The 20497-nt window shown below is 43.7% G+C and overlaps 1 long non-coding RNA gene across 3 annotated transcripts in view; it reads left to right on the forward strand.

Annotated features, from left to right (window-relative positions):
* LOC144275854 (uncharacterized) overlaps nt 1–20497 on the forward strand; it is a 46752-nt gene that overhangs the window by 13545 nt on the left and 12710 nt on the right. Inside the window, exons 2-4 of one of the 3 annotated variants that reach the window (XR_013348117.1) lie at nt 14906–15038; nt 15562–15657; nt 19938–20334. This is a non-coding gene — a long non-coding RNA (uncharacterized LOC144275854). Of the gene's footprint in view, nt 1–10383; nt 10501–14905; nt 15039–15561; nt 15658–19937; nt 20335–20497 lie in introns of those variants that run through there. The other 2 variants (XR_013348118.1, XR_013348116.1) reach the window with 2 other exon arrangements.

Consider the following 20497-nt stretch of genomic DNA (forward strand, 5'->3'; position numbering starts at 1 on the left):
GTTGTCACTTCCTGAGACGCACCCATTACATGAATGAACAGGTTTTCATTTTGTAGGGTTATTACTCTGACATCTATGACCAGCACTAATATAACTTTAATATTTAAATTACAAAAATTAAAAGAAATGGCAATGGACAAGTGGTGACCTGTGGGATGAACACTATGCTGGCTAGAATATCAGAAAGGGACACACAGTGCAATCTTGTATCAGAAAGGGCACTGGGGTTAGATGGACACTTTGCAATTCTCCACTGCCTGCCAAACTAAAGATCTCAAAGCACTTTACAAGGTACTTCCGAGGTGGTCTCCAGTTTTGTGCTTTAGTTTGATTATGGAAGCAACTGTGCAGGCCTCTAGGATTGGGATTTTCAAAAGTGCTCAGCAGTGGTCTAACTCGGCTCCCATAGGAAACAACGGCAAAATTGCTTTTGACTCCACTGGGAGCAGAGTTAGACCAATCCTGATTGCTTCTGAAAACCCCACCACTAAGGGCACGTCTTCACTGGCTTGTGCAGTCGTGGCATTGCGCTGGGAGAGAGCTCTCCCAGCGCTCTAAAAAACCCACCTCCACGAGGGGCGCAGCTTCCAGCGCTGGTGCACTGTCTATACTGACATGTTACAGCGCTGAAACTTGCAGCGCTCAGGGTTTTTTTTTCAAACCCGAGTGAGAAAGTTGCAGCGCTGTAAAGTGCCAGTGTAGACAAGCCCTAAGTATCTGCATCTGACAACACCCAAAAAACAATCAATCCGTCTATTAGGACCCGTCATTTGTCTCTGGAATCTAACAGCAGGTGTAAAATTGGAAGATGGTATGAGAGACCTTTGTAACCCTAGCGAACCAAGTATCACACCCTCTCTGTGGGTTAGGGATTGTACAGTTCCCTTCACCTACTACTGAAATGCATCCACCACTGGAGAATATCTGTTTAAAAGAACACAGCAACACTACACAATACAGGACAGGAAATGAAGAAAAATACTGTGAGTAAATTTAGGTAGGAGACTTGAATTCACAATGGTAACTACCTGGGGAATTTTAGCTAGTCAGAAGGCACCCAACAGAACTGGAATGTGATCAGGACACTCGTTTTATTAGCCCTACTCTTACAAAAAGTTGCCAGGAGCTCTTAAATGACCATATGTGGACGGGACCTGGAACGTATGCCAAATTCAAAAGGCAGCACCTCCAGCAATTCAAAACCTTCCATAATCATGCTGCAGTGTTGGCTTCATACTGACAGTGAAAGAAGAGCGAACTGTGATGAGTTGAGTCAGCAGTCACTTTCTTACTAGAAATAAAGGAAATGTAATATAATATCCTGGGAATGGGCTAGAGCAAAGCTACAAATGGCTGAGTGGGGTGAAGCAATGCAAATGACTATGGTTAAGCAGTTGAGTAAAGGTCCAAGGAACTGAAGAAATAGGGGTATAAGTAAAATAAGCAGGTTAGCTATGTGAAACATATTACAAAGGCTACAAAGTGCAACAGACTTCTGGGAATTAGGGAGCAGTTGTCAAAAACAGGAAAGATTAGGGGTTTCAAAAACAAGGAAGTTCAGTGGGGAAATTCTAATCCCCACAGGAGCTCTGTGCAATACTGATTACAATTTAATGGCAGGGTCCAATATGAGGATGGAATTAACGTAATCTCTGTCTAGATATGATGGTAACATTGTGGGAGTTGTGTTCAATCACCCTGCAGATCGTCAACCTGTGCAGTACTAAGGGAAAAATTATCTATTCCTCCCCAAATTCGGCCATGCTTTATCCTCTCTGCTAATGGGATTTGAGGGATACTCTATGACCCGGTCTGGACTGTGTTAGGAGCAACAGTAATGTGTCATCTGTAGCTTGGGTTGCCAACATTATATTTCAAAAATAAGGCACTGTTTTCTTAGCACCCCTTTCCCCCAGTATTATCATCATTATTAGGATTGATAATAATTTATAAGCAGTAATCACCTACATTCGCCAGGGCTATTTCTCGCTGCTTTTTTCAGCACTCAACAACTCCCGAACTTGTTGTACAGAGATGAAAAAATATGAGACGTCCCTTGTAAAAAGGGACTGTTGGCAGCTCTATCTGTAGCAGAGCACTTTAATTCATAAGCCCCCGGTTAGTTGAGAAATCTTCCCTATGGCTATGGAGCTGAGAGCTCAAATAACCTCAGCAGAGTTGGTATCATCCTCCCGACCCATATCTTCCCAAAAAATGTTTGGGGAAATAGCTGGTGGATCTGTGCAGAGGAAGATTCACAGGCCTCACCACCAACATAGCACTGCAGGCACTTGCCAGTGTTCAGGGGCCAGGGACATACCTTCTCTGGAGCACAGCAGACAGGGATCACTGTCCTCCCCACATTGTGCTGCCCAGTGCTTTGTAGCTAGAGTATGGTTGTCCCCTGTGCAGGGGAGACTTCAGCAAGGGAGAAGGGGCTCCCGTAGCCTGGCCCTACATTTCTTGGCCTAGTCAAACTCGTATTAATACTCTGCATTTCTCAGGCACCTTTTGTCCAAAAACCTCACATCACTCTACAACCATTAACTGGTCCCTCCAGACATGTCTCTGAGTTACTGTTGGCAGAACCCCATGTATTCCACAATTCTGTGGTCATGGAATTCACCTCTTCACACAGAAACATGCTCCAGAACACAGCTTTCACTGTAACAAAATTATGCTCCCAGCCTTCATGGCTGTGAAGAAAATCTTGAAAACCTGAGTATGCAGTGTTATCTTCCTGAGTCCGCAGACAGCCTGAAATCATAACTCTGAGAACTGCTCCATTTATCTTAATCGGTAGTTCAGTCTAAAACCTAAAGATAACCATCTGTGGCATACTGAAAACCAAATATATGGAGGCAGTGTAAAGAAACCAAACATCAAAATAATTGATACAGGGTATGCAGTGCTGATGATAGTGTGATCAGGTACCTGGAAGGGCTACACTGAAAATGCCACTCTAAGGGCAGACTGCAAGAAATTGCACAGACAATTCCTAAAGCTGGTGGTTTACTCTATAATTAGATTCACCAATCCAATAACAAAAGAACTTCTGCAGTACTACACTGGTTAACTAGAAGCCAAACACATAATTTAGTCCCCTTTAGGAATTCCAGTCCTTGGCTCCCACCCAATCTAATACAGTGAGAGGTTATTGAAAACCCATTTCACCATATGTGAGGTTCTTTCTAATCGCAAAGCATCAGACACACATCCCAAGGGCAATATGAATCTCAGATTTTACCCAAATATCACACGGTCAGCCAATCTTTAGTAAACTAACTAAAGAGTTAATAATAAAAGAAGACCGTTATAAATGGTCAATAGATCATATGTATACAAATGATTGCAAAGTCCTTATATCAGGTTTGTAGCAGTGATGGAATAGATGGCTAGCTTGTAAAGTCTCTCTGGTAACTTCTAAAAGATTGGCAGGTCTTCAGTCCATAGTTCAAGATGCTCCTTTTAGTTGTAAATCCACAGTCCAGAGAATTATAGCAGGAAAGAGGCAAAATGGAGGTGTTTCAGGTGTCTTTGTAGATCCTCTGCCACGTGCATGGAAATGTACTGTCCCAAACAAAGATCACAGCCCCTGTTTGTGGAAAGTTACCAGCCAAGATGGAGTCCAGGGTCACATGAGTATATTACATGCTCCTACATGTTTTGCTGAATCACAGTGGGTGGTCAATGGCTCCAGGCTGTCTGAGCCATCCTCAGGAAGAGCTATCTGGATAGGATGAGTTTCTTCAATGGCCCATTTTAGAGCTGGGCGTCCTTGATGGGCCATCAATACATAGCTGCCTAGCCCTAATGTAAATTCTATCCAGTGGGCGTCACTCAGGAACAAAACACAGGTTGGAGATACAAATGTACTGTATAGCCAAAACTCATAACTTTAGATCCAAAGATGATACATGGATAAATTGTAGCTTTTTCACTGACACCTTACATGATACGTTTTGTGAAAGATTTGTTGCAATGTATAACAGTGATAATATCAATGAAATGAAATGGTCATCTTTAATCATAAAATGGTCAGCTTTACAGATAGTGTCCATTTTCAAATTCCATTCCATTCTCCATTTTCAAAATTGATCTGAAGCTGCTGAAGAATTTCCACCAAAAGCCGCAGATTCCAGTGGCCTTGCCACAGATTTTAGGTGCAGCTTACCACAGAGTACATAGGGCTTTGGACTGCAGAGAAACCTAATTATCCATATTAACAAAGCAGAGGCATATCAAGATCTGAGTGACTTGCCCATGGCTTCATGGCAAGTCAATGGCAGACTCAAGAATGGAACCAAGGAGTCCAGACAGAACAGTTTGGGACAATACATGTGATGTGAGTTTCCTAGGAGGTACTTGGGAGGAAATCCATTATCTAATGATTATCTGCTCCTGGAAACTCCAGATCAAAGACCCCTGAAAGGTAAAGAAGGGACTAAACTTTCATGAGTGGGCTAGTTCTGAGCTGAGGGTGCTATGAATTTGTGACCACAGTCAAGGCCCTTTTCCGGGGTTTTGAAGGACTGCTCCAGTCAGAGCCCATGTTAAAGTTGGGGTGATCTCTGCTTAGCTTCATTTGCATGTGTGTAGGTTCTTTTATTGTTTTTAATATGTTTTCTCTGTAATGCTTTTACCTTAAGAATAAAATATGCTTGCTTTTAAAGAACTGTGTGGTAACTGTAGGCAGTTACACTGTTATTAGTCTCCAAAGAGACAAAAAAATAGGGTTACTTAGACAGACTGTCTTTTGCTGGGAATAACACAATGAAGCAGGGAACTGTTCAGTTTGGCAATACCCTGCTCAGGAAGGAGAGAGAAGCGTGTCTCCAACCAAGAAAGGCAATGTCTAGGGAGCAAGAAGCTTGAGAGTGGATGACCTTCTTGTACCATTAAGGCCTTGTCTACGCTACAAAATTTTGTCACCAAAAGTTATGCGCTTTACCTACAGTGCTTTAATTAAACTGCTGTTGCATGTCCACACTATGCATCCACACTAGCAGCTCTTGCATCGACAGAGAGCACTGCACAGTGGGTAGCTATCTCACTGTGTAACTGGCTGCAGGGTTTGCAGTGCCTCATGGGGCAAGTACAGCGTCACATGATGCAGGTTTCTCAATCCCATCGTTCCAGTATTCTAGTAAATTGTCAACCGCTTTTCAACTGAAGGGGGAGGGGGAGGGAGAGGAAAGTGGTGTGGGAACAGCAGGCTGACCGACCCATCCTGAGGCAGGGGAAGGGGGACACCCCCTCCATCTCAGACCCTGCTCAGCACAGCAGTCTCTCCCAAAGCAACCCGCTCTACCTACCTGCCTGCCTATGGTTCTGTGATTCCCTCCGAGTTCTCCCACAGCCTCCTCAGCTGCTGGGAGCAGCATCCTGAGGAGCTCTGTGAGCTCTCCCAGCGGAGGAATGTCAAAGTAGCACAGCGGTCGGTCCCTACCAGCTCCCTGCAGCAGCAGTCCGCCTGTTGCTGTGTTCCTAGCGCTGGGGAGAACAGCAGCATTCCACTCTAATAATTTGTTCTTTGTTCCCAGAACAGAGCAGCTTGCTCAGCTGTCAAGATACTTCCAGGAGCTTTGAAAGGGGAGGGGCACATGCCTGCAGGGTAGCAGAGATCAAAACGGTGAGCAGAACGGTCATGGCAGGCATTGTAGGATACTGGGGGAAGCCAGTTATGTTGAATAACAAACAGCAGCTTTAAAAATTTTATTCAGATGATGTTAAAATAAAAGGAAAATGGTACAGAGTTTAAGCATAGAAGTTTCTGCTTATCAGGGAATAATGTACAGATTATCAAGGGGTGCGAAGGTCGGTTTAGGATTAGCTGGCGTAAGGAATACATAATCTGCAATATCCCCAATTCAGGGTAAAAGGTTAACGGATCAAAGTACAGACATTGAGATATGAGGGTATGTTGTTCATATAACGGTTATGTTCAGGTGTGGAGTATAATGAGTGGATATGATGATGAGAATGGATTTACCCTCATTTGGTGAGATTTAATGTTCAGTGAGTTTATGGTTCCAGTTCATATGTTCCAATGGAAAAAGTCTCTCGGTCCCTTTCTCGTAGTTGATGCACGATGTCTACATTGAGGCTTTGTCATAAAAAGCTTTATGCCTCTTGTCGAGGTGATTTTGTTTTGCCACCAAAAGAAGCTTTGTCGTATGTACACCTCCCCTGTTTTGTTGGCAAAAGGCAGCTTCTACCAACAAAACTTTGTAATGTAGACAAGGCCTAAGACAGACTACTGGGCCAGATCCTCAGCTGACAGGCATGAGCAGAGTCAAGAAGAATGATACCCCCCAGGATATAAAACTGTACTTATCACATTTTATATTATGTTAGGAAGAGATACCTCTTAGTTATGTCAATTTTTGCCTTGCATAAAGTGTTTGGTTGGAGTCTTCAATTGTTAAAAGGCAAATGAGGAACAGAAGTTCAATACCCCTCCTCATTGTAAAAGGATGTGAAGATATTCTAAGATATTGCAAAGAGAAGTGATGTGCAGGTACATCAGATAAACTAAGAGCCTCTTATTGTCCCTTGTGTCAGAATATACTCCTGTATTCATACCCTACACACTACTGTAATAATCTTTGTACAAAGTATGCCTTGTATCTTTTAAAAACTAATAACTTGCTGCCCAACAACATCATGGTGAAATATATTATATTATTATTATATGTAAAGTTATGAACATAACCTGAAATCATGACTGAAGTGTGTTTACCAGACAAGTCTGAAAGATAGGCAAACCTGTTTCTCAAAGACAAAAGACAAGTTGACACCTCTAGACAGGTGTCATCAAATGTAATGGGCCATCACCTATCAAGTGGCCATTCTTTGACAAGGAAAGGGGTCAGGAATAAATAGATCTGCATCTTAGCAAACAACAGCTAACGACTCTTCCCCACAAGACTTCATGTCTCCTTGCTTTCAGCTGTAAAGAACTTTATCTAGGGAAGGTCACACTCAGGAAAATGCATTTCAAAGGGTGACTGAACTATACAAAAAGAAAAGGAGTACTTGTGGCACCTTAGAGACTAACAAATTAATTTGAGCATAAGCTTTCGTGAGCTACAGCTCACTTCATCGGATGCATTCAGTGGAAAATACAGTGGGGAGATTTATATACATAGACAACACGAAACAATGGGCGTTACCATACACTCTGTAAGGAGAGTGATCCCTTAAGGTGAGCTATTACCAGCAGCGGGGGGCGGGGGATGACACGTTTTGTAGTGATAATCAAGGTGGGCCATTTCCAGCAGTTGACAAGAACATCTGAGGAACAGTGGGGGGTGGGGGAAATAAACATGGGGAAATAGTTTTACTTTGTGTAATGACCCATCCATTCCCAGTCTCTATTCAAGCCTAAGTTAATTGTATCCAGTTAGCAAATTAATTCCAATTCAGCAGTGGTGGTGGAGAGCTGCCTAGCAGCCTCTTGTTCATATTCCGAACTATTCATGATGACGACAGCCCCTCCTTTGTCAGCCTTTTTGATTATGATGTCAGAGTTGTTTCTGAGGCTGTGGATGGCATTGTGTTCTGCATGGCTTAGGTTATGGGGCAAGTGATGCTGCTTTTCCACAATTTCAGCCCGTGCACGTCGGCAGAAGCACTCTATGTAGAAGTCCAGTCTGTTGTTTCGACCTTCAGGAGGAGTCCATTCAGAATCCTTCTTTTTCTAGTCTTGGTAGGAAGGTCTCTGTGCGTAAGTATGTAGTTCAGAGGTGTGTTGGAAATATTCCTTGAGTCGGAGACGTCGAAAATAGGATTCTAGGTCACCACAGAACTGTATCATGTTCGTGGCGGTGGAGGGACAGAAGGAGAGGCCCCGAGATAGGCCAGATTCTTCTGCTGGGCTAAGAGTAGAGTTGGATAGATTAACAATATTGCTGGGTGGGTTAAGGGAACCACTGTTGTGGCCCCTTGTGGCATGCAGTAGTTTAGTGTCCTGTTCCTCAGACGTTCTTGTCAACTGCTAGAAATGGCCCACCTTGATTATCACTATAAAAGGTGCCCCCCCTTCCACACACACACCCCCCCCGCTCTCCTGCTGGTAATAGCTCACCTTAAGTGACAGGTTTCAGAGTAACAGCCGTGTTAGTCTGTATTCGCAAAAAGAAAAGGAGTACTTGTGGCACCTTAGAGACTAACCAATTTATTTGAGCATGAGCTTTCGTGAGCTACAGCTCACTTCATCAGATACATACCGTGGAAACTGCAGCAGACTTTATATATACACAGAGAATATGAAACAATACCTCCTCCCACCCCACTGTCCTGCTGGTAATAGCTTATCTAAAGTAATCGTCAGGTTAGGCCATTTCCAGCACAAATCCAGGTTTTCTCACCCTCCACCCCCCCACACAAATTCACTCTCCTGCTGGTGATAGCCCATCCAAAGTGACAACTCTTTACACAATGTGCATGATAATGAAGTTAGGCCATTTCCTGCACAAATCCAGGTTCTCTCACTCCCTCACCCCCCTCCAAAAACCCACCCCCATACACACACAGACTCACTCTCCTGCTGGTAATAGCTCGTCCAAACTGACCACTCTCCAAGTTTAAATCCAAGTTAAACCAGAACATCTGGGGGGGGGGGGGAAGGAAAAAACAAGAGGAAATAGGCTAGCCTGAGCTGGCCCTGGGATGCTGGGCCATACCACAAGAGGAGGCAGTTGCCATCTGAGAGAAAAGGAGAATGACCTCCCTACATGCAGCTGCCAGAAGCTTTGTAGTGAGCAGACAACCCTCACACTGCCTTACCCCAGATGCAGAGAGGTGGTAGGAAGTGACCCGTGGAGGCCACCTTAAGCATCTCTGGTTGTCAGAGCACTGATGGCCCTCAAAGGGCCCTGGATCAGAGTCTGGTGGAGTGGGAGGGCCCTGGCTCTATTACCAACAATTCCCCTGCATATCACAGGCCTAAGCCCTGACCACTAGGAGACGCTCCCCTACCAACCAACCCCAAGTGAGGGCTAGCACAAGCCCTGGTAAGCCAAAGACTTTCCAATCCTTCCACAACAGTTGGTCCCCCCCTTGGACAGAAGGTCATGTCCTTCTGCTGGATCAGAAAGAAGGCCCTGAATAAGTTTAACCACAGTCTTTTTATATCAAAAGCGCTTTTTTGTCTGTTGGTCTCTGGAAAACCCAATACGAACCAGTATATGCAAGCCTCCCAAGGGGGTAATGCCACTCTGGAAGTGTTTATAATCCGATTCCACCTTATCACCCCCCACTGCTTTCTGTTCCTGGAGGAGCTGTGATAACCCTCTCATCTGGAGTGGCACACAATCCCTGAGCCACAGTGATACTCAAATGTAATACAATATGGTCCACAAAGATATTGCATAGAACTGCAAGATCTGTCACAGTGTGTACTTGTGGAAACTAATTAAGTTTGGTTTCAGAGTAGCAGCCGTGTTAGTCTGTATCCACAAAAAGAAAAGGAGTACTTGTGGCATCTTAGAGACTAATAAATTTATTTGAGCATAAGCTTTTGTGAGCTACAGCTCACTTAATTGGATGCATTCAGTGGAAAATGCAGTGAGGAGATTTATATACACAGAGAACATTAAACAAGGGGTGTTACCATACACACTGTAACAAGAGTGATCAGGTAAGGTGAGCTATTACCAGGAGAGCGGGGGCCAGGGGCACCTTTAGTAGTGATAATCAAGGTGGGCCATTTCCAGCAGTTGACAAGAAGGTCTGAGAAACAGTGGGGGGTGGGAATAAACATGGGGAAATAGTTTTACTTTGTGTAATGACCCATCCACTCCCAGTCTTTATTCAAGCTTAAGTTAATTGTATCAAGTTAGCAAATTAATTCCAATTCAGCAGTCTCTTGTTGGAATCTGTTTTTGAAGTTTTTTGTTGAAGAATTGCCACTTTTAGGTCTGTAATCGAGTGACCAAAGAGATTGAAGTGTTCTCTGACTGGTTTTTGAATGTTATAATTCTTGACGTCTGATTTGTGTCCATTTATTCTCTTACGTAGAGACTGTCCGGTTTGGCCAATGTACATGGCAGAGGGGCATTACTGGCACATGATGGCATATATCACATTGGTAGATGTGCAGGTGAACGAGCCTCTGACAGTGTGGCTGATGTGATTAGGCATTATGATGGTGTCCCCTAAATAGATATGTGGACACAGTTGGCAACGGGCTTTGTTGCAAGGATAGGTTCCTGGGTTAATTTCTGTTGTGTGGTGTGTGGTTGCTGGTAAGCATTTGCTTCAGGTTGGGGGGCTGTCTGTAAGCAAGGACTGGCCTGTCTCCCAAGATCTGGGAGAACGATGAGTCGTCCTTCAGGATAGGTTGTAGATCCTTGATGATGCGTTGGAGAGGTTTTAGTTGGGGGCTGAAGGTGATGGCTAGTGGTGTTCTGTTATTTTCTTTATTGGGCCTGTCCTGTAGTAGGTAACTTCTGGGTACTCTTCTGGCTCTGTCCATCTGTTTCTTCACTTCAGCAGGTGGGTACTGTAGTTGTAAGAATGCTTGATAGAGATCTTGCAGGTGTTTGTCTGAAGGGTTGGAGCAAATGCGGTTGTATCGTAGAGCTTGGCTGTAGACAATGGATCGTGTGGTGTGGTCTGGATGAAAGCTGGAGGCATGTAGGTAGGTATAGCAGTCAGTAGGTTTCCGGTATAGGGTGGTGTTTATGTGACCATTGTTTATTAGCACTGTAGTGTCCAGGAAGTGGATCTCTTGTGTGGACTGGACCAGGCTGAGGTTGATGGTGGGATGGAAATTGTTGAAATCATGGTGGAATTCCTCAAGGGCTTCTTTTCCATGGGTCCAGATGATGAAGATGTCATCAATGTAGCGCAAGTAGAGTAGGGGCATTAGGGGACAAGAACTGAAGAAGCGTTGTTCTAAGTCAGCCATAAAAATGTTGGCATACTGTGGAGCCATGCGGGTACCCACAGCAGTGCTGCTGATTTGAAGGTATACATTGTCCCCAAATGTGAAATAGTTATGGGTGAGGACAAAGTCACAAAGTTCAGCCACCAGATTTGCTGTGACATTATCCCACACCACACAACAGAACCACTAACCCAGGAACCTATCCTTGCAACAAAGCCCTTTGCCAACTGTGTCCACATATCTCTTCAGGGGACACCATCATAGGGCCTAATCACATCAGCCACACTGTTCCTCGGACTTTCTTGTCAACTGCTGGAAATGGCCCACCTTGATTATCACTACAAAAGGTCCCCCCTTCTCCCCGCTGGTAACACCCATTGTTTCACGTTCTCTGTGTATATAAATCTCCCCACTGTATTTTCCACTAATACATCTGATGAAGTGAGCTGTAGCTCACGAAAGCTTATGCTCAAATAAATTTGTTAGTCTCTAAGGTGCCACAAGTACTCCTTTTCTTTTTAATTAAGTTTGGTAGACAATGAGAAACAGTGGAATTTAATTTGAATTTAAGATTCTTAATATTCATTAATTAACCTGATTGAAGACCATTTTTTAAATGGAGTGGATGGGTTCATAAGAAACATTGGTATTTCAAATGAGTAACTAACTCTTACATAGCTTCTTTTCAGTAACTGAGTTACATACTTAATTTTCACAGGACTTAGTTAAGACCACTTACTTCTGCCTATTTGTAAATTGTTTAGGTCTCCATTATAAGCCAAACAGAATTCACCACAACTGAACAAAATTCTCTTGCCAATCTATAAACGGCTTCAGCTCTCGATGATATATTGAGACAGGACTCACTATTGAGTTGGGGAAATAATATATTTTGGTCTTAATTCACCAAGAGAAGAGTGAGCTCACCAGGGACTGATCCACTCTTAAGAAATAATCTCTGTTGAAAGCTCTCCACAGAAAGAGATTGTGACTGAAGCAACCACTGTTTCTTCTTGCTTGTATTTTGATTTTGTTTCATTCTTTTCCCTCTTACCTTTTTTAAAGTTATGAAATATTCATTATTAATAATTGTATTTTGCTTGTTTTTAAATGTGGTGTCCCCTACAGCACAGTAAGAGCCCCATGTGATTAAAATAATTATGAAGGGGGCCATATCCCTGAATTGGCATGAAAAGAGAAAATTATTAAGATTTGGCCGACAATTTCTTGTTCTTAGCTGACAGCTTCCTAGCAATTTGGAGATAAAATAACTTGGTGTTCACCGCTCACCCCTCTTACCCCCCACGACATCATCATAATCCTGATGTTAGATTCCACTGACTTCAAATAGGATTACAAGGTGTGTGATGGCTGAATCTGATCAACTGTATTTATTTTAACCCCAGAAACAGAAACTCATGGGAGAATTAAAACAAGGGAAATAAAAACAAGGAAATAGCTATGGATACAATGAAGGCAGGTGCTAACAACACAAATGGGCTTTACTTACTCACTGATCACACAGTCTATTGTACGTTACCATAGCGGTCAATAATCTTATGCTACAGTGACCACAGTATGATGCTATAACATTGGTATACCACAGATATCTCATCCATCCCCCACGGAAGCACTGTTATCTTACAACGTTAAGAAGTCTCACTGAAGCTGAATTAAACGGCAATTAAATTCATACCGAATGTTCACATAAATAGTAATCAAGCACTAACTTTTCTGTGATACAGCCAAGAGCAATATTACTTCCAGACATATTGGTTCTCATCCTTTACCTTCAGCTTTGGAACTGTGTCTGCATTTCTGAACTGACAGAATTCACACAGGAAAGACCCCCCAAGGAGTCTCCAAAAAGCAACAGAAGAGATGTGGCATGCAAGTGATCAGAAATGCAGTAGAGTCCAACACATGGAATGCTATGTAAATGTATATAATACTAAACCCTGTGGGCCAATTCTGTGTTGTAAATGGCTGCACTAGTTTATTCCAGTGCAGAATTTTGTTCATTATGAGTGCCTGACTGGGAGTCACTACAAGGAGTGAACTTACTGGCCTGGGGGATAGTGCGACAAGCAGTGATGATATGCAGGTGCATTCAGAATCTGTAGGTGACACCCTATCAAAAGACTAGAGAACACAATAATGACTAGTGCATATGGGAAAGAGTACTGGTGTTTCTTTGAGAACTGACCTTCTTGAGTCTGCATTCACTCTGGAAACAAACCCACATACTCTCCAGGGAAGATAATCTCATAACAAAATTCAGTCTTCAGTAGCAATTGTTGCCAGAAGCTGGGAGCGGACAATGGGATGGCTCACTCGATGACTGCCTGTTCTGTTAATTCCCTCTGAAGCACTTGGCATTGGCCACTGTCGGAAGACAGGATACTGGGCTAGATGGACCATTCGTCTGGCCCAGTATGGCTGCTCTTATGTTCTTAAGGTACCCACCGTCAGTGGCATGCATCCACTGACTCTGGTGTGCATTTCTCTTGCCAACAGCTCTGCTCTTTCGTCTATGCTGCCACACAGTCTTATTAATTTAAACAAACAAACTATAATTTGGAGCCATCATGCTGTGCACATAGCTAACCTATGGAACATCAAGATCTCATCACGGTCACCCTCATGCCGCCTCCCCTCATTCCCGCTATTGTTTTACAATCCCTGGTTTGTACAATCCCTTCTTTCAATTCAGATTGTAGACTCTTCGAGGCAGGGACCATGTCTTCTTTGAGATTCATACATTTCAAGGCCACAAGGGACCATTATGATCATCTAGTGTGACTCTGCATAACACCAGCCAATAAGGCTCATCAAGTAACCTTTGCACCAAGCCCACAGCTTCTGTTTGAGATACAGCATAATCTCTCAGAAAGATACCCAGTCTTGACTTAAAAAATGGAAAGTGATGGTGAATCCACCAAGACCTCAGGTCCCTAGAAAAGTGATGACAAAGATACTTAAAAACCACTTAATACAAGAAGTTTCATGGATTTTGCCACAAATTCTCCAGAAAAATTCTACCGTTTGTCCAATGTCTCATACAATATGGCCATGATTCTCATTGTGGCCTTCGAGTTGTACTGCAATATAAAGTAATAATAATTGATAATAATAAAAATAAAAATAACTTGCCCCAATGAGTTAAAGATTGAGGGCAGGTCCTTAACCCAGTGATACCTGCTTTGCACTGGTCTCCTGGTACAAAGCAGACTAAAATGTGGCAAATGTGGCAGTAGAGAACTTCCCCTGTGTGTAGATTATCCTTGGGTGGTAATGAATTAGTGTAACTGGCTCTATGCCATCCTTCCCAGGCCACCAGCGAGTTCTTGGGAGAACGGGGATGTGGCAGAGCATCCATGCACTATGGCGATCCTTTCTGCTGCAATGGCCCCATGGAACCATTGGCAGCTGGTTTAGTTTAAACCAGCAGAAAATTTGGCCCTGAGTAAGATCATCACTGTTCTAAAAAGGTTTCTTTGCTGAAGGAGTCTGAATACATTTCGAAACATGCCAGATTTGTAATCTCTCCGATTAATAGATAGTTGGCTCCATGTCAAAAATGGACCCCCTAATTTCATTTTAACACAGTATGGGTATCTAATACACAGTCTCATGCAGTCATAAAATGGCATAGATACAAGGTAAGTCTTGATTTTAGTTTTAAACTTTATATATAGGTTTGAGCATTTTAAAAACACAAGAAACGAGGAAATAACAGATAATAGTAAATATGATATATTCAAAACAGTGTAATGAAAACAGCATTAAGAACACAGCTGCAAATTTCCTGCTGCTGTCATGCTGTAAAATACCACTTGTCTTGATCCATTCCCCATTATTTCTTAAGGGGGTGGGGGAAAAGGACACACTTTCAAAAATAATTAAAATTAGAGATCAGATCAATCAGATAACTTTTAGGCCTCAGTTGACGCAACACAACTCTCCAGCCTATAATAGCAGATACTCTCATGCGTGTTTTCTATCTCAAAGCTGAAGCAGTACAAGACTAAGACTCAAACCGCAGTGATGCATCTTCAGGAGCAGCAGCTGACTCCAAAAGGCTATCAGAAAAGGGAGGCAGCATTAAATCAGCAGACTGTAGCCCACAAACATAAAACTCAAGGTGAGTGAGGCCTGACTACAATTTTCCAATTTGTATCAAGTAATTTCCCTGTTGCTGATGCTTGTTCCTAAAACACACATGCTTACATCTGATATTTTACTCATAGCCTCATTGGAGGCTGCGTAGCTGTTTCCACATTATCCCTGGTAGAGGAAGGATTCTGGAGCCCTACGAACCTGCTGTTTTTCCAAACACTCTCCTTTCCTCCCCCCACCCTTATGGATTCTTTCAGCTCATCATTACTGTGGTGCCAATTCTCATGAGCTCTGTGACATATAGTCTTTTTCTTAAAGTACCTGAAATCAGATGATTGTCAGAATCCCAGCTTTCATTTTAAAACAGGACATTTCTAGGCCTCATGGCGGCAGAGAAAAGCTTGAAAATATGACCCGAGAGTACCCCCAAAGGCCCAGAAACCAAAAGACAAATAAAAAGCACCCAACATTTATTATTTTTGATAAATTTCATAATTTTGAAGCCAGTTTCATAGTTTTTAAGTGTCTCATGATTTTTTAATCCATAGGGTTGCAATACTGAATCAGGACTAGAGGGAGTGTCTCCTTTTCAGAGATCAGCAGCAACTCTCCTACATCATCTAGTAGGGTGCCTACAGAGCAATGTAAGCCACTCCACGAAGCCACGCGTGCTGTCCTTGTTTCCACTTTTAATAGACACAATAGCAGCTATTGTGCTAGGCCTCACTTCCCCGAGCATCTAGCTTCTTTGGGCTTTATCATAAATGTCCCTTAGGCGAATCGCTTTAAAATAAGAACCTTGAGAATGTTGCCCTCTGTAGGCACCTCTGCTATGGTGGTTTGATCACCCTGCTCTCTTCAGTGGTGCAGCACTGAGACGTAGGGTGACATATTTCCCAAAGGGAAAATGGGACACCCCCAGCTGCTTGCCTGAGGGCCCCCCCCAAGAGGCTGTTTCTGGTAACTGGAAGCCTGCTAGCCCCCTGCGTGAGGCTGTTTCCAGTTGCTGGAAGCCTGCCATCCCCCTGCATGTGTGAACGCTGCCTCCCCCCTGCACAGGGCTGGCGTCTCTGCTCGCCCTCCCGCCCCCCGTGTTCCTCTGCACTGCAACCAGCTTTTTTGACAAAAGTGGACATTTGTCAACAGATTAAGTCGGCAAGAGCAAACAGAACAAATGCCCACTTTTGGAGGGGAAAAAATCGTGACAGCCGGGACAGGGCTTAAAAAAGGGACTGTCCCAGCCAAAATGGTCACCCTACACCACAGTCAATGGGAATTTTGCCAATGACTTCAGTGAGCAAAGATCCCCATCCTTTTCTACCCTGATGCTCATTCATTTATCTTTCATGGGCTCTACAAATATGCTGGGATTAGAAGTTTCCCTTTCACACAGATTCTATGTGGTTTATAGGATGGATTCACAAGTGTTCAGGACTTTCCATCCTCCCCTCACAGGAAATGACCCAAGTATTTATTTTATTTTGAGTTGGCCCATCTTGGCAATCAAAATCTGAACACAGAATGATCTAAAAGCGAGTTTCTCTCATGAGTAATTGACCGAGAAGTCAGCAGCTGAGCTGCTAGAAGATGCAAGTGAGTTTGGTAGAGTGCCATTAGTGGGAGAGGAGGAACCCATTCTGCTTTACAGATAAGTGGTGTACACAGAAGGGATCTTTCCGAACAGACTTATTCATGTTATTGGGCATCAGAAAATATAATCACAGCTCTTAAAAAACCCATAACAACTGTCAGAGACAATTAAAAAGGTAAAAATAACATGAAATACCCTATTGGAGTCTACTCCCAGCTAAATGAATCCCACTCAGTCCATGTTAATGCTCTGATTTTATACCCTTCCTTTAGACATTTTTAAAACAGTTTTTTGTTTTATTAAACAGCTGAGAGCTCTATTTACTCGGTACTTGTCAAGGTTCCTTCCCCACTCTGAACTCTAGGGTACAGATGTCGGGACCTGCATGAAAACCTCCTAAGCTTACTTTTACCAGCTTAGGTTAAAACTTCCCCAAGGTACAAACTACTTTACCCTTTGCCCTTGGACTTTCGCTGCCACCACCAAACGTTTAACCGGTTACTGGGAAAGAGTTGTTTGGAAACGTTTTTCCCCCCAAAATCCTCCCAACCCTTGCACCCCACTTCCTGGGGAAGGTTTGGTAAAAATCCTCACCAGTTTGCATAGGTGACCACAGACCCAAACCCTTGGATCTTAAGAACGATGAAAAAGCATTCAGTTTCTGAAAAGAAGAATTTTAATAGAAGTAAAAAGAATCACCTCTGTAAAATCAGGATGGGTAAATACCTTACAGGGTAATTAGATTCAAAACATAGAGAATCCCTCTAGGCAAAACCTTAAGTTACAAAAAGACACAAAGACAGGAATATCCATTCCTTTCAGCACAGCTTATTTCCTCAGCCATTTAAAGAAATCATAATCTAACGCATATCTAGCTAGATTACTTACTAAGTTCTAAGACTCCATTCCTGTTCTGTCCCTGGCAAAAACATCATACAGATAGACAGACCCTTTGTTTTTCCGCCCCTCCAGCTTTGAAAGTAACTTGTCTCCTCATTGGTCATTTTGGTCAGGTGCCAGCGAGGTTATCCTAGCTTCTTAACCCTTTACAGGTGAAAGGGTTTTTCCACTGGCCAGGAGGGATTTTAAAGGTGTTTACCCTTCCCTTTATATTTATGACAGTACTATTGGCGAAAGTAAAGTTATCAAAGCACCGGGAGGTTAAAACATCCTTAGGATGTACATGCCATAATGATGGATGTCTAGAATCACTGAAGAAAACCACACACAACAACGCTGTATGTTCAAAAGATGCTTTTCAGACTCAGAGCGAGAACAATCTCAATCATAATTGCTGAATATGCTTCTGGCAAGGAATGATATGTTTATGGAACTGCCCTTCCATCATAGCGTGCTGTATTTTGCTGTCCGTGAAACAAATTAAGTGAACCGAAAGCTCCACTGAACACGGGAACTGACTCTCCCTAACTAGTGATGTTGATTACAGACTCATTGGGCCTGATTCAGATTCCACACGTTAAAGCCCCGAAACTGCCATGGGATCCATGCAGGCACAAGGATCTGCCCTGGCGCTTGCATGGAACCCACTGAAGTCTGTTGGCAGAGGTAGATTATGGTTTCCTGGGGCCCTGGGCCACAACAAGTGGGGGGCTCCCTCCCCACCGTTTCTGCCTGAGGCCCCACCCCCATTCCACACCTTCCGCCTGCAGCCTGGCCCACTGCTCCACCCCTGTTCCACCCAGGGTCCCACCATTCCACTGCAGCCGTGCAACCCCTTTTGCTCCTTTCTCCCTTGCCCCCAACTTCGGTCCCCATCCCTCGGCTTCTGCCAGGGATGGGGGTCACTGAGGGGACCTTCCCCCATTCCTTGGCTTCTGCCAGGGACAGAGTCGGGGGCTACTTCGGCGGGAGGGAGTTCCCCAGTCCCTTGGCTTCTGCCAGGGAATGGGTCTAGAGCAGTGCTTCTCAAGCTAGCTAGTGGGGGACCAGCAATTTTTTTTTCCAATGTGCATGCAGACCGGCAGCTGATGGCTCACGGACCGGCACCAGTCCGCAGACCACCACTTTGAGTAGCACTGGTCTAGAGAACCGTTGGGATGGGGGCTTCCCCCATCCCTCAGCTTCTGGTGAGGATGGGGGCAGTGGCCGCTGGTGCTGGGGCGGGAGGAAGGGAGGGATTCCCCTGTTTCACAGCTTCTGCCGGGGACAGGGGGCACACTGGGGCTTCCCCCGCCTGGCACTGCTGCTGCAGAGTGGGGTCAGGGCAGAAGGGCTTCCCCTTCCCACGGCCCCAGGTTTCCATCTCCTGCAGTGGATTTTTTCTGGGGCCCCCCAATTGGCTGGGGGGCCCTGGACACGGGCTCTGTTGGCGAAGTGGCTAATCCGCCACTGTCCGTGGGGCTCCATGTAGCCACAGGGTACCCCTCAACAGATCCAATTACAGGACTGCAGCCCAAATAAGGAAAAATGCCAGTTAAGTTAACAGAGCTACCCTGAAAACTAGTGAAACTGACATCAAATTCAGGCCTAGGAATCTCTGTCTGACAAAGCGTTGCACTGAGTCAATGCTTATCTTACTTAGGGCAACAATCTCTTGTTTTGGAAATCTACACAATTCTGTGAGAAACCAGCAACTATCAGCTGGTGGTGTTATTTTCCCTTTTAGTCATCAGTCATAATCAGGAAATGGAACAAGATGGTTCTCTAGACTTGTTAAACTGGACAGCTAAAGTACAGCTCTCCTGTCAATTGTACCTGATAATGATATATGAAATGCTCCTTTATATCTGTGGGGTTAAAAAAAAAACCCCTGTATTTTAGTACAGCAAAAATCAGAGCAGGGCTTCAGGAACAAAATTTCATGTCAAAACCAGAGCCAAACTTGGATCCAGGCTTTGGGTTATCTCCTTGTCAGACATATTAAGGTCACTACATACAGTGCTGCCAATTCACACAATTTTATCATGACATTTGGAATTTTTCTTAAAGCTTCAGGAGCCATGTGATTTATGTAAAAATCCCAGCTTTCCTTAAAATAGTCTAGTCCTCATGTTTCTGTACAAAAGCTTGAAAACAGCAATCGTAATGGCTCAAAATCCAGAAAGCAAATAAAGGCCCAAAATATATTATTTTCTAAAATCTCATTATTTTTAAGTCTGTTGTGATTTTGGGGAACACATGGGTTTGGCAATTCTGCAACCATACTTTAAAACTAGTGTGTAGTCTAACATCCTAAGGCCATCTCTGTTGAAAGTTGACAAAAATATAATTTTTGTAAATTTGTTAGTAGAAATTAAGTATTTTAAAAAATGTTTTTAAAAAATCCCAGCAGAAAAAAATAGTCTATTTCTTGCCCTTTTGTCTCTTCTTTAGGTTGCTTGGAACAGGGTTGCCGTACTTAGAACAGTACCCCATGCAGGGCTGTTCTGTGCATGTGTATGCTCTGCTCTCCCACTACCGTCTGTGGCATGGGCATCTCAGCAGCCCCTCCAAAAGACGCTGTCTCAGATGTAGCACCACCTGATTGCTTTTAGATCATTTCACATTGCCTGTCACAAACCTAATGAGTTGAAGCAACTATTTTAGATCAGAGAGAATTTTTTTGTTTGTTTTATTAAAGGAGTTTCTAGCATTAGAAATGAGCTGGAATAATATTCCTTTAAAATGTTCCATTCTGCTAGAGAAGCTGACTCTGCGAATGGGGTCCAAGGATGCTATTCCGCAGCTACTCCAGCAGACGCAGAACTGGGGTGCACAGACCCTGGTTGTGAAGAACAGAATAGCCTCATATACTATAGAGTAGTGTTTCCCAAACTTGGGACGCAGCTTGTTCAGGGAAAGCTCCTGGTGGGCTGGGCCTGTTTGTTTACCTGCTGCATCCGCAGGTTCGGCCGATCACGGCTCCCACTGGCATCAGTTTGCTGCTCCAGGCC

This window comes from Eretmochelys imbricata, chromosome 15, assembly GCF_965152235.1.
Source record: "Eretmochelys imbricata isolate rEreImb1 chromosome 15, rEreImb1.hap1, whole genome shotgun sequence".
Taxonomy (NCBI): domain Eukaryota; kingdom Metazoa; phylum Chordata; order Testudines; family Cheloniidae; genus Eretmochelys; species Eretmochelys imbricata.